This window comes from Saimiri boliviensis, chromosome 20 (assembly GCF_048565385.1).
Source record: "Saimiri boliviensis isolate mSaiBol1 chromosome 20, mSaiBol1.pri, whole genome shotgun sequence".
Classification (NCBI taxonomy): domain Eukaryota; kingdom Metazoa; phylum Chordata; class Mammalia; order Primates; family Cebidae; genus Saimiri; species Saimiri boliviensis.
The window spans coordinates 4304082-4316034 of record NC_133468.1 but is presented as its reverse complement, the minus strand read 5'-3'; positions in this window follow the sequence as shown (position 1 = coordinate 4316034).

Genomic DNA, 11953 nt, shown 5'->3' with positions numbered 1-11953 from the left:
TCTGATCTCTGCCTCCGTCACCGTGTGGCCCTCCCACCGTGTGTCTGTCTTTACATCTCCACTTCTTAGAAAGACACCGATCAGGTTGGATTGGGGCCACCCTGCTGCACTGTACCCTCATCTTAACTGATTACATCTGCAAAGAGCCCATTTTCAGATGAGATCCCTTTCTAAGATTCCAGATGGGTGTGTACTTTCAGGGGTCCCTGCTCAATCCAAGACACATTCCTCTTCCACACCTGCAGTTGTGTGAATTTGCAGCCCCTCCCTCTAGGATAAAGTGTCCCTCCTCACCCCACTCTCGTTGGGCTTGGCCAGGGGCACACAGGTGGAAGTGATGCTGTGCTGGATTTCAGCCTGGACCTTAAGCATGAGGTCTTTATGCTCACCTTTCTAGAAGCTTCTGACCTCCTCCATGAGATGGGCTTCCCCAGGAGGATGACCCTGGGGTGGGTGGCAAGGCAGTGCTCCTGTGCAATAGCTAACTGATACAGGTGAGAAGGGATCTGAAGTGGATGGGGAGCCCTTTCTGAGTCCCTGGTCCCGCTGCTGTGCTGGGGCACAAGCCCTGTGTTGTCAGGACATTTTATTTTATCAGTTTTATTTTCTCAGTCAAGAATCTAGATGTCTAATCTGAAAGCACCTAATTTTTAACATATATGCATCGAATTCAATTTTTTAAAATGTCTGTGCTGTCCCAGGCAAACACACCCATGGGCGGGATTCTGCCTGCAAGCCTCCAGCCTGTGGCCTGGGGCGCAGCCCAGCTGGCCCTGCAGATCCCTCTGGCCAGCAGCTTCCCTGTCACTGGCCCAGCCATCCTGGGCAGATCCTGGTTCCAGGAAAAGAGTGGCCTCCCTTGTGGCATGTGACCCTGGCAGGACCAGCAGAAACACAGGCTTCCTGTCAGGAGGAAGTGCTGAGCTTATCTTTGCAAAGGGTCAGGATAAGGCTGGATGATGCAGGGATTTGCCATGATATTGCCTTTTTGTTCCTTATGGGGCATCTCAGCTTAGGTTGTTAAGAAATATTTGGCAACAAGATGCTCACAGAATTTCTGTAACAAATAGAATGGAGTTTTAAGGGTTACTTAAAAACAAACAAACAAACAAACAAAAAACAAAAACAAAAACAAAAAAAAACTCCTGGAGAGGAGGGAAGCCAAACACCACCAAGTTTGACATCGATTTTACCGAACGAATGTCTCACTTTAAATTTAAATGGAGCCCAACTTCCTTCTCTCTCCCAGACGTCTAGAAGGTGGCATTCAAAATGTTTACACTTGTTTCATCTGCCTTTTTGCTAAGTCCTGGTCCTCTACCTCCTTTTCCTCACTTCACATTTGCCGTTTCATCGCACACATATGCTCATCTTTATATTTACATAGATATAATTTTTATATATGGCTTGCGAAATATGCCAGACGAGGGATGGAACAGTCCTGAAAACAGCTGGAAAATTATGCAACAGTGAGGAGACTGGGCACATGTACATTCTGTACTGCGAAGTTGCACAACAGACCAAGTTTGTTATAAGCGAGGCTGGGAGGTTTTTATTTTTTCTCTAGGACAACAGCTTGCCTGGTGGAGTCGGCCTCCTGCAGAAGGCATTTTCTCAGAAGCCTCAACTTCCCCAGGAAGAGAAGAGGGTGAGACCGGAGTTGTGCCGGCAGCGCGGAGACGAGGGGGCAGGCCCGCCGGCAGCCTGCAGCGGGGCTGGAGAAGTGGAGGCTGGCACCCGCTGGCCAGCCCAGTCCCGTGAGCCTGGACCTTAAGCATGAGGTCTTTATGCTCACCTTTGTAGAAGCTTCTGACCTCCTCTGTGAAATAGGGTTTCCCAGGAACCGCTGTCCCAGCACTTTGGGCTCCACATGAGCTGATGTGGAGCTGAGCTGCCTGGACCTGCAGAGCTGTGACCTGAGGATGGTTCTTGTTCCCTGGTTTGGGTGGCAAGGCAGTGTGCCAATAGCTAACCGATACAGGTGAGAAGCCGAGGCTCAGGGTCCAGTGAGGCCAAGATCCAGGGTTCAGCAAGGCCAATGTCCAGGGACCAGGGTCCAGTAAGACCAAGATCCAGGGTCCAGTGAAGCTGAGGTCCAAGGTCCAGTGAGGCTGCGGTCCAGGGTCCAGTGAGGCTGAAGCCCAGAGCCCTACATGGCTGAGATCCATATTCTAGCAAAATTAACACCCAGGGCCTAGCATGGCCACAGCCTGGGGCTCAGTGGGATGGAGGTCCAGGGTTCAGCCCGGGCAGAGGTCGAGACCCGGGACGGAGCAAGGGCGAATCCCAGTTTTCAGTGAGAGTGAGGTCTTTCGGAGGCGTTTGCTTCCTTGTTGCTGTGTGTCAGGTGGATGGAGTCACCTGCAAACCTCTGATGAATCTCGAAGCAAGTTGCCCCTCACTCCCTGTTGATCCCAGGGCTGAGGGGCTTCCTCTGCAGGGATGGCCTGTCTGAGACCGCCTGGCTCTGCAGTCCTCAGGTCCAGCGACTGTCTCTCTGGTGCCCAGGAGGATGCAGGAGAGTAGAGCTTGGTCATTCAGACCAGGACTCGGTCCTTCTTGGAGCCACCTGGCCCAGGGACTCTGTTCTTTCTCAGCTATGCACCTCATCGTCACACAGATTCAAACCAGCAAAGGGAAACGAGTGACAGCTGCCATCAGTTCAAAACCTCCATTGTCAATGCCCCTTTGGGAGTGGGAGACACGCTTTGCTATGTTTATATGAAGAAGACCTGAGGGTCTCAGTTGGCCTCAAGGATAACAGTGCCGCTGATCAAGCACTTTGTCTGCTCTATCATTGAAGACAATTTTATGGCCAACAGCACCCTTCTGTCTAGGCTGTGTCTGAGATGCTGTGGGGACTTCCCATTAGAGGGTCTGTGGAGTGGCTCAGGGTGGGAAAAGTCTCAGGAGGAGAACAGACTGGAGCACAGACCCATAGGAAGGGATCCTCTGGGCAGCAGCTTCTCATCCTATAGGCACAGGGTCCTCGGATGCTCCGAGGCAGGGGCAGGGGCCCTGGGCTCTGTAATGAAGGCAAACGCTGTGGTCCTGGGCTCTGGACCTGGGCTCTGGGGTGCCTTGAGAACAGAGACACATTGGGGGTCTCAGCTGCCCCAGGCAGGTCAGCAACCTTTATCACCACTGCAACCCCCAGGTGAGCCGGCAGCTCCTGTCCACAGCAGGCCAGCTGGCCGAGGCCAGAGACAGCTTGCGGTGTGGCCCATGCTGTGGGTTGCTAAGGAGTATCTGGGCTCAGATGGAACTCCAGACAGCCTCGCTGCTGCGGCCTCCCTGAACAGAGATGGGAAATCGCCATGGGGTAACAGCAGCTGCCTCGAAGTCATTTGATTTCCTCTTTCTCATTTTCAGAAATGCAATTAGGGAGGCCAGGGCACTGCGTGGGCTCTGGAGTGTGCATCTGCGTGTCTGGGTCTGTGGGCGTTTGCGGGCTTCAGGTCGGCATGTGTCTGCATGCCTGCTTGTGCATATGCATCACCGCACGTGTGTGCCGTGGTGTGTGTGCATACAGGCATGTGCAAGTGAACACGCTCACCTCTGGTCTCCTGCAGAAGTCACCCATCCAGCACCCTGAATCGGCTTCCATTCCCTTTCATGTCAATTTGCTGGGAAGTCTCCCAACCTTGAGATGTCAGTGTTCCCAAGATGACACTCTTCCAGGGTCCAGTGAGGCTGAGGTCCAGGGTCCAGTGAGGCTGAGGTCCAGGGTCCAGTGAGGCTGAGGTCCAGGGTCCAGAAAGGCCGAGGTCCAGGGTCCAGTGAGGCCGAGGTCCAAGGTCCAGCGAGGCTGAGGTCCAAGGCCCAGCGAGGCTGAGGTCCAAGGTCCAGCGAGGCCGAGGTCCAGGGTCCAGCGAGGCCGAGGTCCAGGGTCCAGCGAGGCTGAGGTCCAAGGTCCAGTGAGGCTGAGGTCCAAGGTCCAGCGAGGCCGAGGTCCAGGGTCCAGTGAGGCCGAGGTCCAGGGTCCAGCGAGGCTGAGGTCCAAGGCCCAGCGAGGCCGAGGTCCAAGGTCCAGTGAGGCCGAGGTCCAGGGTCCAGCGAGGCCGAGGTCCAGGGTCCAGCGAGGCCGAGGTCCAGGGTCCAGCGAGGCCGAGGTCCAGGGTCCAGTGAGGCCGAGGTCCAGGGTCCAGCGAGGCCGAGGTCCAGGGTCCAGCGAGGCCGAGGTCCAGGGTCCAGCGAGGCTGAGGTCCAAGGCCCAGCGAGGCTGAGGTCCAAGGTCCAGCGAGGCTGAGGTCCAGGGTCCAGCGAGGCCGAGGTCCAGGGTCCAGCGAGGCTGAGGTCCAGGGTCCAGCGAGGCTGAGGTCCAAGGTCCAGCGAGGCTGAGGTCCAGGGTCCAGCGAGGCTGAGGTCCAGGGTCCAGCGAGGCTGAGGTCCAGGGTCCAGTGAGGCTGAGGTCCAAGGTCCAGCGAGGCTGAGGTCCAGGGTCCAGCAAGGCTGAGGTCCAGGGTCTAGTGAGGCTGAGGTCCAGGGTCCAGTGAGGCTGAGGCCCAGGGTCCAGCAAGGCTGAGGTCCAGGGTCCAGCAAGGCTGAGGTCCAGGGTCCAGTGAGGCTGAGGTCCAAGGTCCAGTGAGGCTGAGGTCCAGGGTCCAGCAAGGCTGAGGTCCAGGGTCTAGTGAGGCTGAGGTCCAGGGTCCAGTGAGGCTGAGGTCCAGGGTCCAGCAAGGCTGAGGTCCAGGGTCTAGTGAGGCTGAGGTCCAGGGTCCAGTGAGGCTGAGGTCCAGGGTCCAGGGAGGCTGAGGTCCAGGGTCCAGTGAGGCTGAGGTCCAAGGTCCAGCGAGGCTGAGGTCCAGGGTCCAGCGAGGCTGAGGTCCAGGGTCCAGCGAGGCTGAGGTCCAGGGTCCAGTGAGGCTGAGGTCCAAGGTCCAGCGAGGCTGAGGTCCAGGGTCCAGCAAGGCTGAGGTCCAGGGTCTAGTGAGGCTGAGGTCCAGGGTCCAGTGAGGCTGAGGTCCAGGGTCCAGGGAGGCTGAGGTCCAGGGTCCAGCGAGGCTGAGGTCCAGGGTCCAGTGAGGCTGAGGTCCAAGGTCCAGTGAGGCTGAGGTCCAGGGTCTAGTGAGGCCAAGATCCAGCCTCCAGCAAGGCCAATGTCCAAGTTCCAGTGAGACTGAGGTCTAGGATCCAGCAAAGCCAAGGTTCAAGGCCAGTGAGGCCAAGGCCCAAGGTCTAGCAAGGCCAAGGCCAAGGTCACTTAGGCCAAGGTCAGTGTAGCCAAGGTCCAGCGTCCAGTAAGACCAGGGTCTAAGGTCTAGTGAAACTAAGGTCCAGAGCACAGCAAGGCCAAGGTCCCAGGTCCAGTGAGACTGAGGCCCAGGGTCCAATGATGCCAAGATTCAGGGTCCAGCAAGGCTAAGGTCCAAGGTCAGTGAGGCCAAGGTCCAGGGTCCAATAAGGTCATAGTCTAGGGTCTGGTGAGGCTGAGATTCAAGGTCAAGCCAGGCCAGAGTCTAAGGCCCAGCAAGGCTAAAGTCTAGGGTCTAGCAAGGCCAAGACCCAGTGAGGCGATGGTCCGCGGTCCAGTGAGGAGGCCATTTACGAAGAGCTTTGCTAATTCACATGCTGAGCTGCCCCATGGTGGCCTCTGTCTGCTCCAGTGGGAGAGGAAACTGTGGGGGTCCAGCTCCACCAGTCACCTTTGATCTGGGCGGATGAGGGTGGTTGTGGGGTAGAAATGTGCATGATCCTTCTCCTGAGAAGGGGGCTGGAGACCCCTCAACCAGTGTCCCAGTGAGACCTCCTAATTCCCAGAGCATTTTGCAGTGGGCATGATCTTACCTCCTTCCTCTACTTTAAACTCTCCACTTGGAACAAAATGCAAACCCTTGGCAGAGACCTGCGAAGCCCTGCCTCCTCGACGGTTCCCTCTCACTCCCTCTCCTCCTGCTCTCTCCCGTTCTCACCACCTCTTGCTGCGCGGCTCTTGCTTTTCCTGGAGCAGAGAGCTCTTTCCGGTCTCAGGACCTCTGCCTGTGCCATCTCTCTGCTTGAGGTGCTCACTGCGTAAGCCACTCTTGCCGGAAAATTCTGATTAGCTTTTAGCCTAAAAGTCCCCCTCCTACCCTCCACCGCCTCTGTCCCACGTGTTGTATACCACCTGCCTCTTTTATCGCCTTCATGGAAGCTGTCTTTGGAAATCACCTTATTTGTTTGATTGGTTCTACAAATATTTACTGCGTACCTTCTATGTGCTACTCTGTGTTTTGTCAACTGCTGTATTTTCCGCAAGCCTTTGGCAAGGTTCGGGCCAAAGTCAATCCTGGTGTCCTACCATTAACGTCCTATAGTGCAGTCAGGGTTTGGTTCTGAAGTCAGGGATGGCGTGGAAAGGGCCATGTCAAAGTACTCTACAATTTTCCAATGTCTGTAGTGTTGTGTTTCTGGGCCAATACCGTACTATGGGTGGAGTCATGTACAGGAAGTGATGGACAGCGATACCAGCAAAGCTACTGTCGCTAGCTCTGTGAGGATCAGTTGTGAGCCACACATAGGTGGTCAATCGTTTGATTCTCAGCCAGGTGCGGTAGTGCACACCGGTAATCCCAGCACTTTACGAGACCATGGTAGGTGGATTGCTTGAGCCCAAGAGTTCAAGACCAGCCTGGGCAACATCGCAAGACCCTGTCTCTACAAAATATGAAATATTAGCAGGCACAGTGGTGCGTGTCTACGGTCCCAGCTAATTGAGTGGCTGAGGTGGGAGGATCACTTGAGCCTAGGATGTTGAGGCTGCAGTGAGCTTGATCATGCCATTGCACTCAGCCTGGGAAACAGAGTGAGATCCAGTCTCAAAAAAAATACATCATTTGATTCTGCAAACTACCCTGTGAAGAAGTATTATCATGCCCAATACGCCGTAGTTTAAGAAACTGAGGCACAAGAGGTTAACTTTCCCAAGGGCACATGACTGGAAAGGGGAGTTGGAAATAATCTAAGCCAATGAGCCCTGATGGAATTCCCTGCTCAGCAACCCCGGGAAACCAGGGGCCCTGCTCCCCAGGACAGCCTCGCCCACAGGGAGTTCTCCAGTTTGGAGATGGGCCTCATCATTCCAAAGAACACTGGCACTTTTGCCAACAACCTGTTTTAGGGGCTGCTCACATCTACCCTCTGTTGAAAACAAATAGAAGCCGTGCTCAAGCTTTGCTCAAGACTGGGAGGGAGGTGGGGAGACAGAGGCAAGCATGAGATGTATGCTGTGTGCAGGTCATTGTGTGTGGGGTGCCGTCCGGGAGCTGTCCCCGTCTGACTAGGAGGAGCAGAAGTCACTTGAGCCCACGGGTTCCATTTCAGAAATCTAGTGCCCAACTGGGATGGTCCTGTGGGTCCTGCCATTATGCCAGGGAGGGTTATCAAGGCTGGGGTAGAGGGTGTGACAGGGAGGCAGTGCAGGTGACAGAGCTAATGAGAGGGTGGAGAGAGTTGGAGAGTGCTTTGATGTGGGGGTGAAGGAATGGAGGGAGCCGAGAGCCCCCAGGCCCCTGGCTGGGTTCCTGCAGGGAGAGTGGAGATGGCGGATGCTGAGTCCAAGACACTGCGCCGGGGTTGGGGCTGGGCTGGAGATGAGGGCAGTTCTGGGTGGGTGAGTCTGTGGGACTCTGAGACATCACGATGCAAGTGGCTGGGGAACTGCATTTACCGGTAGAGTGAACTGGCAGGTGGGCAGTCATCACACCCAAGCTCTCCAGCCTGTGAGAAAGGATGAGATTGCCCAGGAAGCAGAGGGGTCAGGGACGGGCCCTAAGGAGTGGCCTTGGGTTGGTGTGAAGAGAAAAGGCTTCTCCTCCTGAGGGGTGGCCCAGAGCCAGACCCGTAGAGAGCTGCAGAAACACTGGCCACGGGGACGACTTAATTAATTTTTAAAAACCCAGCGAACTTTTAGAAAGTCACCAAAAGGATACAAGCTTATCTTTTCTTTGTTTCTTTCTTTTTTTCTTGGAACCTCAGAGGAAGGGAACACCATTCTTCAGGAAGTGAAGGTGGCCAGTTCCTCCGGAGCCCCACTTGAAGAGTGCTGGGATTTGTGTCCAGCCTCAGTGCTTCTGCAGAGGAAGGAGGACTCCTTGGAGCTGCCGGAAGGAGCAGCTAAGAAGGACATTCTTACCAGCGAGAGGAGGGACCCTTCTCCTTCCTGGAGGAGAAGTGGGGTCCCCAAGGCTGCAGAGATGGCCGGAGCCCCCCAGCCCTGCACCCAGAGTTCTCCTCCCATCAGGGTCTCAGGGCTTCACTGTGGGCACCGTAGCCCTGAAACCCCAGCCAGGAGCTCTGGTGTCTTTAAGGCGCACATCCTTGATCCTGTGAACTGGGCAGGGTCAGGTTGGACTGGATGGAAGGACGCTGACACAGACGGTGACCTACACGGAATGAAGTCCCAGAGGCCAGGGATCCTGGGGCTCTAGCAGGGCCTGGGCATTTTCTTGTGATTTAAGCTGGCTGTGTTACCTGCGGCAAGGAGCATCCTGATGGACCCAAAGGCCTTTCCCAGATAAGGGGGCCGGACAAAATGGCCCCCTAACCCCTGACTGGGGCAAGACACAGGTGAACCCAGAGATTTAGACCCCAGCTCAAGTAGTGTCACTGCCTGACACACCCAGATAGCCCCTTTAAAATTTTTCTCTGTTCCCTCTGCTAGGTTGAGTATATATATGTGCAAGCAGACAGTCACAAATAGACATTCAGCTACATCCTTCCCTGGGTCATTAGTGCTTATCCGAGTCTCCATCTTGCATCTCCATGTAGAAGTGTTAACTGAGCCCTGATCCCCAAGCCTCCAAACCTCAAGCACGCTCTCTTTCACTTCCAGGCAGAATCTACCTCAATGGCGATGGGACGCCTCCGTGGTACAATGGCAGTAAAAACAATTGCTACCGAAACACCACCCACTCTCCTCTTTTGCTGGACACAGCTCCCCGTTAAAGTGTGTACATGGTGGGGGGAAGGGATGTGCCTGAGAAACAGCAAGAATCACGCTTTCTGGAGGCCACCCGGCCCCCACATTCTGTTCAATCAGCGTTCCCTTGAGATATTGCTCAGCAGGGCCACTTCTGGCCAGAACTCCACCAGAGAGTCAGATGAGACCACGGTACCCGCCTTTTGCCAACAGCAAAGTTGGACAGAGTTGCAGCTTTCAAGGCCCCTCGGCAAGGTCACTAGCCCCTCATCCTTGGTCTGCTCTTTGATGTGGCCAGTGAGACTGGAAGAGTCCCGCTCCTTTCCCACAGCTCTAGGAGCTTGCTTGTCCTTAGGGAGGGCGGGGAAACCTCACTGCCTCCATCTGCTTGGCAGGTCGTGCCAAGGAAGAAGACTTTGTCAAAAAGCATATGACCTTCTTGGGGGTTGGTTTCTGTGTGGACATTGGGGGACAGCAGTGGCTCTCAAGTAGTGTTCTGTCTTGAATGAGGTCTGTACTGACAAACGTGACCTGGCAGTCTGAGCCAGACCAGGCAGCCCGACCCCCTTTTTAGGGCAATGCAGGGCACCCACCCACTGAGGCAGTGAGCCAGACCAGGGAGCCCGACCCCCCTTTCAGGGCAATGCAGGGCACCCACCCACTGAGGCAGTGAGCCAGACCAGGCAGCCCGACCCCCCTTTCAGGGCAATGCAAGGCACCCACCCACTGAGGCAGGTGGCAGTGGGCACTGGAAAACATTCCTCTTCCTTAATGTTCCTTCTGCCAGGGATGTGGGGTGACTTGTGGCACCCAAGAGGATTTGAAAGGTCCCATCTCTTTCTGCTCTTCACAGGTTTTAAGGGCGTTTGGTGTGTCAGGCCTGAGCTGACCCTGAATTATCCTCACTCCTCCCCACAATCACTGGGCTTCTTGATGAGGGTGACAGTTGCAGGCCTTCAGGGAACAGGCTACTGACAATCATGAGCAACAGGCAGGGGCAGGGCAACAGAGAGTGGGGAGGGCTGCAGCAGGCTGGAGAGCACAGCCAGACCTGAAGACGTTCAGGCTCCAGTAGAAACTAACGCACGCGGCACGCACTGAACGCATCCAGCGGCACTGGCCCGGTGGCCCTTGGTTTTTGTCTTTGGGCTCTGGACTGAACAAGCAGAGGAGCAGCGAGCCGCTGGGATTTCCGTGTCCCGTATGTTACCCAGAAGAGGAAAAGGGGCACCAGAGAAGGGCACACAGCAGTAGACGGGGAGAGGCAAGAGCTGAATCATGCAGGTTTGAAGAAGCAGGAAGATTGTTGTTCTTCGGTTCGTTGTTTTGTTTTTGTTTTTTTCTGTCTTGTTTTTGAGTGGAAGACAAGTGATCGTGAAGCTGGGATGTGTCTGCAAGTCCCCGCCACCTCCCTGAGGGTTTACTGTGAAGTTAGATGTGTGTGAGCCTCGTTTATCCGCCAGCCTGGTGGGTGGCACTGGAGGTACTAAAGGATGGCCCGGGCAAGGGTGCTGCTCTGTCCCCAACACATCCCTGGTGGCAGGGGCACGGGTGATGTGGGAAGAAACAGCTATCAGGGGTTAGTCAGTGTCCAGGAGACAAACTCTTTTTCCAAAAAACATCCTAGAGCAAGTATCCCGAAGTATACAATAGAATTTAGCTGCGTGAACCTGTTAGAAGATGCCATGGACTCACGAAGTCAGAGCTGGTCCTTTCCAGGTCTCCTGTCATCCTTCAGACCACATCAAAGAAATGATCTCTGTGCTAGTCTATCTTAAGGCTTTTGTAACACTCGCTAATCAGCTTCAGCCTTTGGTGCCTTTTGCAGGTCGAAGTATCTAGAACTGATAACATTTTTCTTCTTGTTGTATTTATTTTTAGCAGCTGTCTTTGATTTATGGCAAGATGGCGAGATGCTGGCTTTTCCATTTATGGCAGTGATTTAAAGTATCCTTTTAAAATTTAAGTAAAATTTTAGGCGCTGCATAAAGAAATACCCAACCATAAATACAGCAGGAAGGTATAGAACATGACCCTTGAAGTAGGGGAGGCTGCTGGTTGAGTTTCACTCATGGTTTGAAGAGGATGGAAGCAATGAGAACCACTGGAGGAATGTGTCATGGGTTCTAGGACAGCTCCTGGACCCAACTCTGGGCTGGCTCCCCCACCCTTCCTGATTCAACTCATGCCACCTCTTATGGGAAGTCCTCCTGGATTTCCAGTTCTGGCATCATCTCTCTTGTGATACACGAGGATTCCAGTTCCAATGTTCTCTGGAGCCAACCAGCTGGGTCATCAGAGGTCACAAGAGCAGATGCCTCTAGGGAGTGAGGAGAGGAGGGACCTGCCACTAACCGCAAGGTAAGTGTCCCATCGAACGGCTGTTAAGCAGGAGTGTGGGTCTAGCGTGGCCGCATCTTCCAATTTCTCAAGAAAAGTTACCAGTCTAAATTTCCAAGGGACATCTCAGCATGCCTGGGGCCTGGATCCCGCCTCAGGCTCCGTTAGTGACACCGAAAGAGCCCAGCTTGCAGGTGAAGATGGCTGTTCAGCTGCCATGCCCTCACACCCAGGCCCCAGAAGTGAAAGAACGTGAGCTCACAGTTAGAGCCTGCTGTATAAGCCACGTTTCCCCCTGTGACTGGGACCTCCTGGCCAGCAGGGAGAGGCCTGAGTCGTCTCTGGGTCGCCTGCCCCCGGCCAAGGCAAAGGCCAAAGGCCTAGCCACAGAGGCCTGGGGTGAATGAGATCAAAGGGGCCGGTGTTCGCCCTCTGGGGAAGTGAGGCAGAAATTGGGGGTCCCAGAGCCGAGATGTCCAACAGCCTGAAAGGAGGCTCCCAGGCGGGCCCTGGGGAGAGGCCGCTGAGCGCAAGCAGCATGGAAGGATCAGGGCCTTGCTGGGCAGGAGAGATAGGGGACAGGTTCCGGATGACAATGGCCTCCAACAGCAAACTGGCTCCAGGATGAACCGAGGTGCCCTTGGATGCTCGAGTGGAAAAGGTAGGCAGACCTTGGAGAGGCCATCTCAGGTTGGGGGCTGGGAGTCAATGGTG